The 12,201-nt window shown below is 39.3% G+C and overlaps 1 protein-coding gene and 1 long non-coding RNA gene across 3 annotated transcripts in view; one reads left to right on the forward strand and one right to left on the reverse strand.

Annotated features, from left to right (window-relative positions):
- Window positions 1-12,201, reverse strand: part of NEMP2 (nuclear envelope integral membrane protein 2) — a 369,626-nt gene that overhangs the window by 259,376 nt on the left and 98,049 nt on the right. The gene's annotated exons all lie outside the window — the stretch shown is intronic.
- The window catches only part of LOC135363906 (uncharacterized), a 64,340-nt gene continuing 57,926 nt past the window's right edge, over window positions 5,788-12,201 (forward strand). Inside the window, exons 1-3 of one of the 2 annotated variants that reach the window (XR_010410254.1) lie at window positions 5,788-6,304; window positions 9,021-9,183; window positions 10,191-10,442. This is a non-coding gene — a long non-coding RNA (uncharacterized LOC135363906). Of the gene's footprint in view, window positions 6,305-9,020; window positions 9,184-10,190; window positions 10,443-12,201 lie in introns of those variants that run through there. The other variant, XR_010410253.1, reaches the window with a different exon arrangement.

Here is a 12,201-nt window from a genome sequence, read left to right on the forward strand (position 1 = left end):
GATCAAGCCCCACATCGGGCTCCCTGCTTGGCAGGAAGCCTGCTTCTCCCTCTCCCACTCCCCCTGCTTGTGTTCCTGCTCTTGATCTCTCTCTCTCTGTCAAATAAATAAATAAAATCTTAAAAAAAAAAAAGAAGACTGTTTTGGCTATTCAAGGCCCCTTGCAATTCTATATAAATTTGAATATTGGCTTTTCCATTTCTGCAAAAAGGGTGGTTGGAGTTTTGATAGAGACTGTATTGAATCTGTAGATTGTTTTGAGTACTATTGCCATTTTAACAATATTAAGTCTTGCTACCCATGAATATGGGATGTCTTTCCATTCATTTAAGTCTTTAATTTCTTTCAGCAATGTTTTGTAGTTTTCAGTGTATAGGTCTTTCACCTTTTGTTTAAATTTATTTCTAGATATTTTATTTACCCTCTCCTTTTAATTGACTTAAAATCCTCCCCCATTGTAATTACTAGATTATAATGTGTCCATAGTGCATAGAACAGTGCTTAACACATAGCAGACATCGAACAATTGCTAACTGAATATTAGAATCTCCAAAATAGGATTTTGGATCTTAGAGGAAACAAACACTAATGCCAACTTCACTCTTCTAAAAGCAAGGAATGATGTTCAGAGAGGCTAAGTGAATTGCTCTAAATAGCACAGTTAGCTAGTGGTAGAACCTGAAGTTCATATCTCCTGAGAGTTTTCTGTGGATCAAAATGTAATTATTATATGCCAAGATTCTGTCTGCCGGAGTAAATAGATGGGTGTGTTTATAAATTTGGATGCTTGTTTTTGGGTTTGGAGATTTTTCACTATCTAGTTCCCTATTCTCTGAAATGAATCTTAATTGGGGTACCTACAAAAGTAGCTTGCCTTTAAGACCAAAGAATAATGAGTAGTATACATATTTCAGCAAATGAGGTTATTCAAATGGATATGTAGCTCAGTTAATGATTACCTGGAGGTATGTATCTATGAGGGCATCATACATGAAAGTCTCTATGAGTGTATGTGTGTGTGTGTTAGATGAGGTGGCTGAGTTTCATTCTGGAAATGAATTTTAGCCCATTAGAGCTTTCCATGCTGAGAACAGATGATCTTCTACTAGACTTTATCTCATAAAGAAGCTTTCTCATTATAGAATTATGTCCATTTAGAGAAAGAATGGAGAAAAGAGAAAAGATATGACAAGAACTATGTCCTTGTTTATAAGCTAAGGCATTCCTTAATGCTTTTTTTTTTCTTAAAAAAGAACCATTTATTAGCTCTTTGGCCCTCTCCTGAGATAAGGGTCAATCAGCCTGGGACAATGTTTAGTCTTGCTTTATTCTGGCTCTTTTCCATAGTTGGTCAGTCCCTCTGTCATTCTCTTACCTCTCCTGATATAGGTTTCTCCTAGGACCTCCCAAAGATGGTCAATAGTCATGGGTTTGGGAATTGTCTCTGGGTCAATGGTGCAAGACCAGCAACTCTCTGACTCTGGAATTTGGGAGCTGTAGAGGAGAATTGTTAGTTTCCTACTCAATATCCTTTTCCTTATTAATAGCTCCCCAATTTTGTTGTGGGCAATAAGATACTTAGGAAAAATAAACCAAAAAAACCCCAAATGAACAAAAACTATATTTCCCATTTTTCCTTGCAGCTAGAAGTTGTCATTAACCCAGCTCTGGACAATTAGGCATAAGCAAAAGTTTTTTGATGGGGCTTTCAGTAAAGATCTTTAAAATGGAGCTGATAGCTAACAAATACCTTTTGCCCTGTGTACTCTGTCCTTCTTTCAGGCTGGATTCTAGAGCTAATGCTAGAAGTGGAGCAGCCCTCTTATAATTGTGGCAACCATGAGAGAAAGGTTAAGATGTCACAGATATATAAACACTGACATCACTGTCCTGCTGAACCAATGCCCACTGCCACCTACCTCTTTTTACACAAGAAAAACCCTTAATTTGTTTAAACCATTGGCTTTGGAGTCTCTTCAACCAGTAGCCCAACTGAATTAACTGATACAGAAGCTTTAAGAGAAAGATGAGATAATTTGAGTCAATGGATTCCTATATATCTTTTTGGCAAATTATATTTAGAGTAAACAGTATGGAGGAATTCTAGGTAGCCAACATAACAGTGGTGGAATAAATCTGAATCTCCCATCTTCCCCCGCCCCCACGTAAAACCACAAAGAACAGGAAGATCAAATAATACGACATAATGCCCATGTCTTCACAATAACTAGAAAAGAGAGAATGTCCAAATTTCACATAAACTGTAAATAGAAAAATAAACATGGAATCCAGCAAGCTGCCCCCACACTCCTGATGCAAGCCCCTCTCAGGAAAACAAAGTCGGTTTGAGAAAAACCGTACAGAGTATAGAAAAGGGGAGCTAGATTTAAGATTGATCTAAAGCCACCACCCAAAAGAGAAAGTCCACCCTAATTTTGAAAATACTGAAAAACAATGCTGGTAGATCAGAGCACATACTACAGGGAAGGTACTTAGCCATGTGGGTAAGGTGCAAGGAGGCAGTCTTGGAAAGACAGAGTTTTAGGGAGAGGGGTCAAAAGAAGGTAGAGGTGACTTTCAGAAATTATGCAGGGTACAGGGAAAAGACTTGAGGGGCAAATTTAAGAACCTGTCAGATTCTCTCTCCCTCTAAAATGGAAGGAAGCGGGCACCTGGGTGGCTCAGTCAGTTAAGCATTTGCCTTCGGCTCAGGTCATGATACCAGGGTCCTGGGATCAAGTTCTGCATCGGACTCCCTGCTCAGCAGGGAGTCTGCTTCTCCCTCTGTCTCTCTTCCCTGCTCATGCTCTCTCTCTTGCTCTCTCTCACTCTTGCTCTCACTCTCTATCTCTCAAAATAAATAAATAAAATCTTAAAAAAATAGAAGGAAGCATAATCTCTTTTCCTATCATTCATCTTCCATAAAATAATAATTAACCAATTAAAAAAAAAAGAAAAAAAATCATACTTTGCTACACTGACAGAAGAGGGCACTCTTGATCCAGAAATCTTGTAACCACCCCACCATTCAGCCCGTCCACAGAAATGCAGATCAGTCTTCATCCAAGCAAAATCATTAAAATAAAAATAAAAAGAATCTAAAAAATAAAAAACAAAAAGAATCCAAACAATTCAACTCATAAAACTCCTCCCCCAAATAATGGCAAAGTGGGAGAAAACTCACCAACAGTAACACAACTCTCCAAACTGAATTATATATCCTCAAACAAGCATTTGGGAATATGAGAAACATTTTGAATCATAAATTCAAAAACTAAGCACAGAAACAGACAAAAAGCCAGGAAGAAATGAGATGAGGGTTGACTGAACTCAGGAAAGAAATAGAATAAACATTACACTGCATTACCTATAAGATTTGAGATATTTGTACTAAGACATTTTATATACATACATACATACACCTGCCATCCTTCAACGTACATTCAAATGATTTTTCCACTGTGCAGCTTTTCAGAATTCATCCTAGTTGGGCATGTCCTTTGAGACATGAAATAAATTGTGTCTGCTATTATTGCTATTATCACCATTATTGGCAATTGATTGTTTGAGGACAGCAGGGGAGGGGAGGGACTCCTAAGAAATATGTCTAGAGCAAAATTATAGAGTTTATCACACTCTAGTGCCCGCCTAGGCCCAGGTTTGACTTTATGGATGAAAAGACTGAGATTCAGGGAGGTTTTCAAAGTGGCCCAAAGCCAGTTAGTGCAGGGCAATGGAAAAAACCTTCCTTTCCTTCTCTTTCCTCTTTTCTCCCTCTTGCTTCAGAAGACAAGGAGTACTTCCTCCTCTCTGAATCCACCTTCCAACACCCTCCAGATGCTCTGACCTCCTCCCTTAGCAGGATCTCTCTTTTATATTCACTTTCCCCTTTCCTCTAACTCATTCCCCCAAACAGAAGCTAAGTGCCTAAGTCATTCCCATTCTCAAAAGCAAAAAACAAAAACAAAAACAAAACAAAACAAAAAAACCCCCAAAAACCAAAAACCAAAAACCATCTTCCCTTGATTCTGTCATCCCTGATTTTCCTCTTATTATTAAAACTTCTGGGAACCGCCTGGGTAGCTCAGTTGGTTAAGCATCCAACTCTTGATTTTGGCTCAGGTCATTGATCTCAGGGTTATGGGATTGAGCTCTGCATTGTCCTCTGTGCTCATCTCAGTCTACTTGAGATTCTCTCTCTCTCTCTCTCTCTCCCTCTGCCCCTCCCCCTGCTCATGCATGCATGCACTCACACATACACACTCTCTCTCAAATAAGTAAAAATAAAATCTTTAAAACTTCTGAAAGTGAACTATACTAGTTGTCAGCTCTTCTTCCCTACTCACTCCTAAAACTCTTGCTCTCTCTTTCTTCCCCCTTTCTCTCTGAAACCTGTCTTGTTCAATAACTGTTGGTTATGATTTTTAAACACTCTTATTCCCTTTCTTCTTGGATCTACAATCTTCTTTCTCTGAGCAATTCTACAACTAGTTGTTCTCCTTTTGTGACTTATCTTCTCCCTCTTAAATGTAAGCATTGCCTAAAGTTCTCCACTACCTTCTTTTTCTGCCCTCACAGCTACAAATTGCAAATAAACATCTCCAGGCTCATCAGTTTCTTGGGTGCCTCTCCCAAGTGACCTACTAAACCTGGAGCTCAACATGTCTGAAACTGAATTTCATACTCTGTGCCATTCTTCACCTCCTCATAATCTCCAATCCAGCCTCAAGTGCTTCTTAATATCATCCTTTCCTTTATCTTCTGTACCAAATCATTCAAAAATTCAACTAAAAACGCTGAATATTTAGTATGTGCAGGGACTGGCTATGGGACTGGGGATAGGAAGTGAATAAACTCACTTTCTACATATGTGCTTACAGACTCAGTGAAAACCTGTCCAACTGGCACATATAACTTTCCTTCCATCCTGTCATCCTTTTCACCCCCATTGTCACCCTCCGAGTTCAAGTCAGCATTACCTCTTTCCTAGACTAATAAATCAACCTCTGAAACTAGCTTGGTCGAGTTGAGTTGATCTCTGTACTCCTTGTACATTTTTCTAGTTTAACATATCTATTCCTGTTTTGGTGTTTCCCTCTAGATGGAATGCCCTCCTTGATTTCTCCATGCTACACCTTATCTGTTCTTTAAAGCTCATCTCAAATTCCAGGCCCTCTTTGATGCTTTCCCTGACTTCCTGAGCCAGGAGTGTATCTTTCTCTGAACTCATGCAGACTTGCCCTCTGCACTGATGCCTTACCAACCATCCCTCTTGTCTGAGCTGCTTGCTTCACAAATTATGATTAGAAGGTAGAAACCTGTTTTATTGTGATAGGAAGGTATATCAGTGATCAACTTCAAGAGAGATCATTCTACCATTAGTTTATTTGTATAATATCCTCTTTTTTTTTGAGATTTGATAAACTAAACTATTAGAGAAGCGGAATATGGTAGGGTGATTTTGTCTAGTGCTTCAACGGAAATAATGTGTGACTTCAAGAAAGTCACATGAGTTCTCTGGACCTCAGTTTCATTATCTAGAAAATTGAAAAGCTGTACTAAATGATTTTTAGTGCTCTTCCAGATCTAATATTCTATAATTAAGGTTTTGAGGGTATTTGACTGTACATAGTCTGTTGATGGACTAATCCAACATCTATTCCCTGCCCCTTCCCTTTTCTTGTCTTCTCTGTAGAAGCTGGAAAAGCTAGATATCCTCTTTACCAGGCTTCCTTGCAGTTAGCAATGGCTATGTAATGTAGTTCTGGCCCATGAGATAGAAGCAGAACTCTATTAAGAGGAACTCGAAGAAGCAATTTGCTTTTCAAATGAAAGCCATGACATCACTCCTGTGGTAGGCGGAATGCTCAGATGGCCTCTTGGTGTACATGCTCTGTAGGATCCCCTCCCTTTGAGTATGTAGAACCATGGGATATCACCCCCCTGATTATATTACCAATTGGTTGACTTTGAGTCAATCAAAAGGACGATGATCCTGAGTGGGCCTCACATAATCAGGCAAGCTTTTCAAAAGAGATCATTTCCTGCTGGCCTCTTAAAGGAAAGCAAACAGCCGAATTGTGACCTGCTTTGGAGCAGCCTCTGGGAGGTGAGAGCCTCAGCCCTAGGAACTGAACTCTGCCAACTGTCAGCAAGCTTCAAGGAGGACCCTGAGCCTCAGAGGACATGCAGCGTCAGCTGACACCTTGATTGCAGTCTGGTAATTCCTTGAGTGGAGAACTCCATTAACCACTGACCAGACTCCTGGCCCATAGAAACTGTGAGATGACAAACTTGTGTTGTGGTAAGTTCCTATGTTTGTGGCAATCTGTAACACAACAGTGGAAAACTAATATAGTTCCTTCTCACTTAATCTCAAAGCTGAGCACTTAAAAAACCATCTTGTTACCATAAGGGAAGGTCAAATAAATCACAGAATCTCTGGCCTTGACCTCTTGCGTGTCTAAACCATGGTCAGCAGCTGCTTTTCTCCAAACCTACTTTTACATCAGAAAAAGAAATGTCTATTTGTATAAGCCAATACAAGTTAGCAAGCTTTTCTTTTACTTGCATTTGAAATCATTTCCAACTAATACAGCAAACTTCTGAAAGTAGCATGAGCAAGTTTTTATTGGTTCATTGGCAAACATTTATAAGGAATCTATAATGTTCCAGATAGAACACACACACACACACACACACCAAGAATAAAAAAAAAATCTTTGCCCTCAACAGGCTCATAGCCTAGTGTTGGAGGGGGAGCTGGTGAGGAACAGCAGGAGGGGGTGGGCAGAGAAATCAGGATACAATTAAAATATAGAGTGATATAGGCTATGATAGGTATAAGAAGGTCTTAGGAAAGCTCAAAGAAGGGATACCTAGAACAGACTTTAGGGCTGGCTGGGAGGGAAGGACTGGATCTGGAGGTTCAGGATGTGGAGCAGAACTATGAGGGGTGAGTACAAGGCTCTCAGGAGGGAAATCCTGCCACAGAGAGGAAGAGAGGTCAGTCAGTCAAATAATTGACAGTTACCAAGTACCCAGTGTGAGGCTGGGGAATGTGCCAGATGCTCTAGGCTAATAGAGACATAGAGTGCATGGTGCCTGCCCCAGGTTCTTATAATCATCCCTCATTCCCTGATGGAGCTGCATGAGTACTCTCCCTTGTCTAGGGAAATGGAAATGACACCTGACACTCCATCCTGCTGCCTGCTCCCCAGATTAGTGCATTTGACAGCTGCCCCAGATGGAACAATACCCAGAGAACAGCTTACCCATGGAAGAATCTAGGACAAGGTTCTTTAGGAATGTGGTGTGCACAGGGAATTCAAGAAAAGAGAAATGGATTTGACAGGGAAGACAAGCCCTTCAGCTTCTGAAGTAGAATCTTGGAGGCATTCAGGCTTAGTCAAACCACATCATTTCTCCTCTCAACTTACGGTTCTTACAGCCTAGGATTTTGCTTGGAAGTTAGACAGCCCCTTTAAATCTCCTTTAAATAAGTAAAGGAACAAATATGTCAAAATACTAAAATGTGAATTCTGAAATTGGGCCTAGAGAAAAACACTGGAGGTAAAAAGACTTAAGGCAGATACTGTTGCAGGAAGTTGAGAACAAGAACAAAACAAACCTTATTTCATCCATTGACCTGTTTTCATCATGTTGGAGGAACAAAGATGATTTGGAATGCTAAAAATAAGAGGTAACTCGGGGACTGGGGGAACTATGTGCTTTTATCTGAGAGGTCATCCAGTCCAGCCTCCCCTGGTTTTCCAGGGATGCTGGGAAGCTTCCCATGTGGCAGGAGGTAAGGAGTTTGGCTGGGACCTAGAGGTTTGTTTTTTTTCTTCAATTTTTTAAAATGTCAGATTTACTGAGGTTTAATATATATATATATAAAGTATATATATTATATATATTACTATACTATAAAATAAAAATAGTATAATATATAAATACAGTAAAATTCACCCTTTTTTCCATGTACAGTTTGATGATATTTGACAAAATGTGTACCATAGTGTAATCCACCAGGAAGAAGACAGAGGACATTTCCATCACCCCACTAAGCTCCCTCTTGCCCCTTTATAGTCAGTTCCCTCTACCATAACCTCCAACCCTGCAACTAGGGACTTAATTTCCATCCATATATTTTTATCTTTTCCAGAATGTCATATAAATGGAATCATATAGTATATAGCCTTGTATGTCTGGCTTCTTGCACTTAGCATAATGCAAGGCCAATTTTCAAAAGCTCTAATGTTTGCCAAGGTCATCTTTCCTTGTGATCTAAGACTAAGTGGGTGAGCATCAATGTACATGCTTGCCTTAACAAATATACTGGAGTATGACTGTAGACCCTAAATCAAGCCTGCTGAATACTGAGCTGTTTCTCTTTGTTATCTGTTTGGATGCGTGTCAAGCTACACTTGTATGGTGCAAACACTGTAGTAGCAGTGAATTTATATATGAATGTGGCTCTATTTATTAGCATTTAGAAATGCATAATTGCATTTTAATCAGTCAAGAGCACTTATGGGCCTATACTACTGGCCTCAAGGAACTTGCAAAGATAATTAAAAAGATAGCATATAATTAAATCTATAGAACTTTATTGCTGAAACGAATTTTAGGGATCATCTAGTTGTAGCATCACAGAATTTCACAGTTGGCGGTGACCTGCAAGATTTCCCAGACCCACCCATCATCTCAGATTTGAATTTCCTCCTGGACAGCAAATTCCAAGAGCAGACAAATGATGCAAACGTGTGAAACCAGCAGTAGAGATTAATAGGGCTTGAGGCACACTGAAGAGGATATGGTAGTACCTATGGTCATTCAAATTCAATTTAAAAAATCAACACTGTGAAAAACCAATAAATATACATCTCTGGGTACATCTCTCGAGTCAGTCCCTGGGTTATCATATTACAATCTCTTTTCTACAATAGCCTTCTCAAGTTTTTAGCTAGTGTAACAGATACTACTGAGACCCTGACTTATACCCTTTTCATTCTTAGCAGTTCATTGTGTGCCAGCCTGGCTTTCAACTGCCAGCATAGCACCAGGCAGGCAGAAAATGGCAGAGGACTAATGGTTTCCTGGAGTAGTTTTCAACCTCAGCTCATGGAAATTTGTGTAAGAGCATCCCAGCTCTCTCATTTCGTTGGGAGGATAACTGAGGTGAGTATTTTACACTTGCCTCCAGAATTTCCAAGTGGGATTAGAGTTCCTATTTCTACCATTGGACTCTTGTGTGAACAGCATATATATTCACTTCCAGCTTCCTTTTCTTGTCTTACTTCTGTTTTTCCTACCACTCTTTCCTTGGATCACCTGCCGGATAAGCTATACTTGCGTGTGGATCCTCATCTCTGGGTCTACTTCTGTGAGGAATTCTCAAGTTAATGTAGCCAGTGGATACTCCGAACACCTCCAGAGATGAGGGATTCTGCATTCTCAGACCCTTGAGGCTATCTTGGGAAATCTCTGACCCACAGAAATATCTTACCCTTACTAAAGTGAAACTGTCTTTCTATGACTGGCTAATGGTTCACTCTATGGGACTAGATACTATTGTCTAGAAATATCCCTCTTTAGGAAGAACCATTCAACCCAATTCTTAAATTGTTGAATTATTCTTGAATATGTTCTACATTTCACTTATTTATCTATGAAAGAAAAATTGTTAATTGGTATACAAAACCAGTAATGAGAATCTGGAGTGAAAAATGCCCAGGAGAGGGAAGGTTGGAAGAGGATAATGGACTTTCCTCATCACTTGAGATGGAAACCAGATCCATAGTTAAATGTTAAAGGAAGGGTCAATCCAAAAGACTGGAGAACATGACATCATTTTGTTTACATAGATAATACATTTAAAGGATGATGTGTATAATTTATGGTCTTAGTTTTCATTTGGGAAAGCATCAGGAAAAATGTGCTATGTCTTCATTTTCAGCCTGACAGTTTTCAGGCACCAAAGTTTGTTTCCCAGTCAAATGTTTAATGTTTGTTCCTATATGCAGTACCTAAATGGGCATCAAACACTTTGTAAAGGTGCTGGTATGGCATTAAATTCTCACCTTCCTTCCGAGAGGCATCTTTTGGGCCTCTTTAAAAGGCAAGAAAGGTCCTGAATTGTCTGAGCAATGTCCTGATAGCATCTCCCTATTCCTTCCCACCCTAAGAGCAAAAGGAGAGCTTCCGGAAAACAAAGAGCTGGGCGAAATGGAGTGCAAACCAGTACAACAAGTAGATTTCAGAGCCCTGATGAACATCCCTCCTGACATTCTGTTTGAAATAAAGTACTTATTGAAGAGTTCAATGTACTAGTTTTCAAATTTTGAGAGTACTTTGAGGACATACATGGCCATGTTTTCACAACCAATTTCTGGGACACACTGAAAGGACTGATTACTTGCTAATATGTTTTTTTCTTATACAAGACTACTCTGTGAATATGTATTCCTGAGTAATTTATGAATAGTTTTTCTTTTAAATTTTTGAAAGAGAGATAAACAAGTAATTATTGAATTCAAGGCTACACCTAATCCTCCCACTTCTCCATCCGATAGAATTACAATAAGTCTGGGGTGTGCATATGTGAACATTTTCTGGTTTTGATTGTCAAGCAATCAAATAGCATTTCTCGCCCCTATTCAGACCCATAATTTAGAAGCTTCTCTACAGTGACACTTGGTGCAGTTTAATTATAATGCTCTTCAATCCAGAAAGCTATTTAAAGGATGATGGAAGCTGTGCATTTTCAGTCCTTTCTCTTAAAAACGAGTCAGAAATGTATGTGTAGCTGATCCCAAATTGAAACTTGATACTTGTGTTGTGCATGACTTTGAACAGCAATGCTTTTTCCTTTATGGAATGGCTGATATTTTAAAATATATGTTTCTTTCCACGAAAGAGTACCCAGCACAGCTATATCATTTTGAAACTTTTTCACCACGACAACTAGAAGAAAGCATGTAAAATTTCACAATCATCTGCATTCTGTTTCCAGCAAATACTTTTTCATTTCAAAATGAAATTCTCAAGACCCAAATGGGTAGGTGTTTTAATTCAGCATTAAAATAAAGAACTGCTTTTTCTGGACATATTCTCTTCCCTTCACTGGCACTTACTGGTACCAACTTGCTCTTAATTATCTCCCATTCAATGCTAGTCATAACTGCCCGCCTACTTCACACTCAGTCAGGCCAGCCCACAGTACTCACCCCAGCCCCCTCTGGCTGAATCATCTTCTTCCACCCACGTCCTTTCCCACTGCCATTTCCTTTCTCACTTCAGCGCTCTTTTCAGAGGGACAGTCTTGCTTTTCCAAAGCTTTTTTTCTTCATTCTGTGTTATGTCCCCTTTATATTCTAGAAAACCACAATTCTAAGGGAATTTTCTTCCCATTACTGAAGACAAATCATGCTTAATACATCATAAAATCTGTGCTTTTAGCTACTCATTAATTCTTGTGTACTTTAGGGAAAAGTAGGATTTTGAGAAACTACCTTCACTCTAACATGCAAAAGATAAAATGGAGTCATTTTTTAAGTTTCTACCTTGGCAGAGACAAAGGAAATCCTAGGCCTGGGCAATTTAAATAGTCAACCTACAGTTTGACATTCCTAATTTCGGGACTCTCTCACTGATTTTTTTTTTTAATTCTGCAATAAAGTTCTTTCAAATCATTAACTCTCAAGTCTCCAGTTTTTCTTAGGCATAAATGCTGACTGAATGGCTCCTACAAAGTGTGGGAGCCTGGAGGCACAAGGATTTGATACCTGAAGGTATCCAAGCTCTGACCAGCTAACAGAAACTTTGTGCTAATACTAGCCCAGAACATGAAAGCACAATTAAATGGTTCATCTGTATGCATTATTTACTTAGTAATCTCAACATTTTCGGGAGGTATCCATGCATGAAGATAAATCCTGGGGATGTACAGGACAAATCATTTGTTATTATCTCACAAAGATTCCTAACACAGGTCTTGCAGTGACCCCAACAAGCAAAGGGAGAAAAGAGGAAGCCAAGGTCAAATGGTCAGTGATGGCCCCATTGAGGGGGGTCTCTTTTCATTAAGAAGTTTATAGTTAAAAGAAATACCCTTGGCCCAACTCCTCATTTTATATGAGAAAAATGAGCTTCTAAGGCCCGACTTGTCCAAAGTCATTAGAGAATTAGTTTAAAAAA

This window comes from Mirounga angustirostris, unplaced genomic scaffold, assembly GCF_029215605.1.
Source record: "Mirounga angustirostris isolate CCGP_5_RB_7025 unplaced genomic scaffold, mMirAng1.0.hap1 SCAF_3, whole genome shotgun sequence".
In the NCBI taxonomy this organism is placed as follows: Eukaryota; Metazoa; Chordata; class Mammalia; order Carnivora; family Phocidae; genus Mirounga; species Mirounga angustirostris.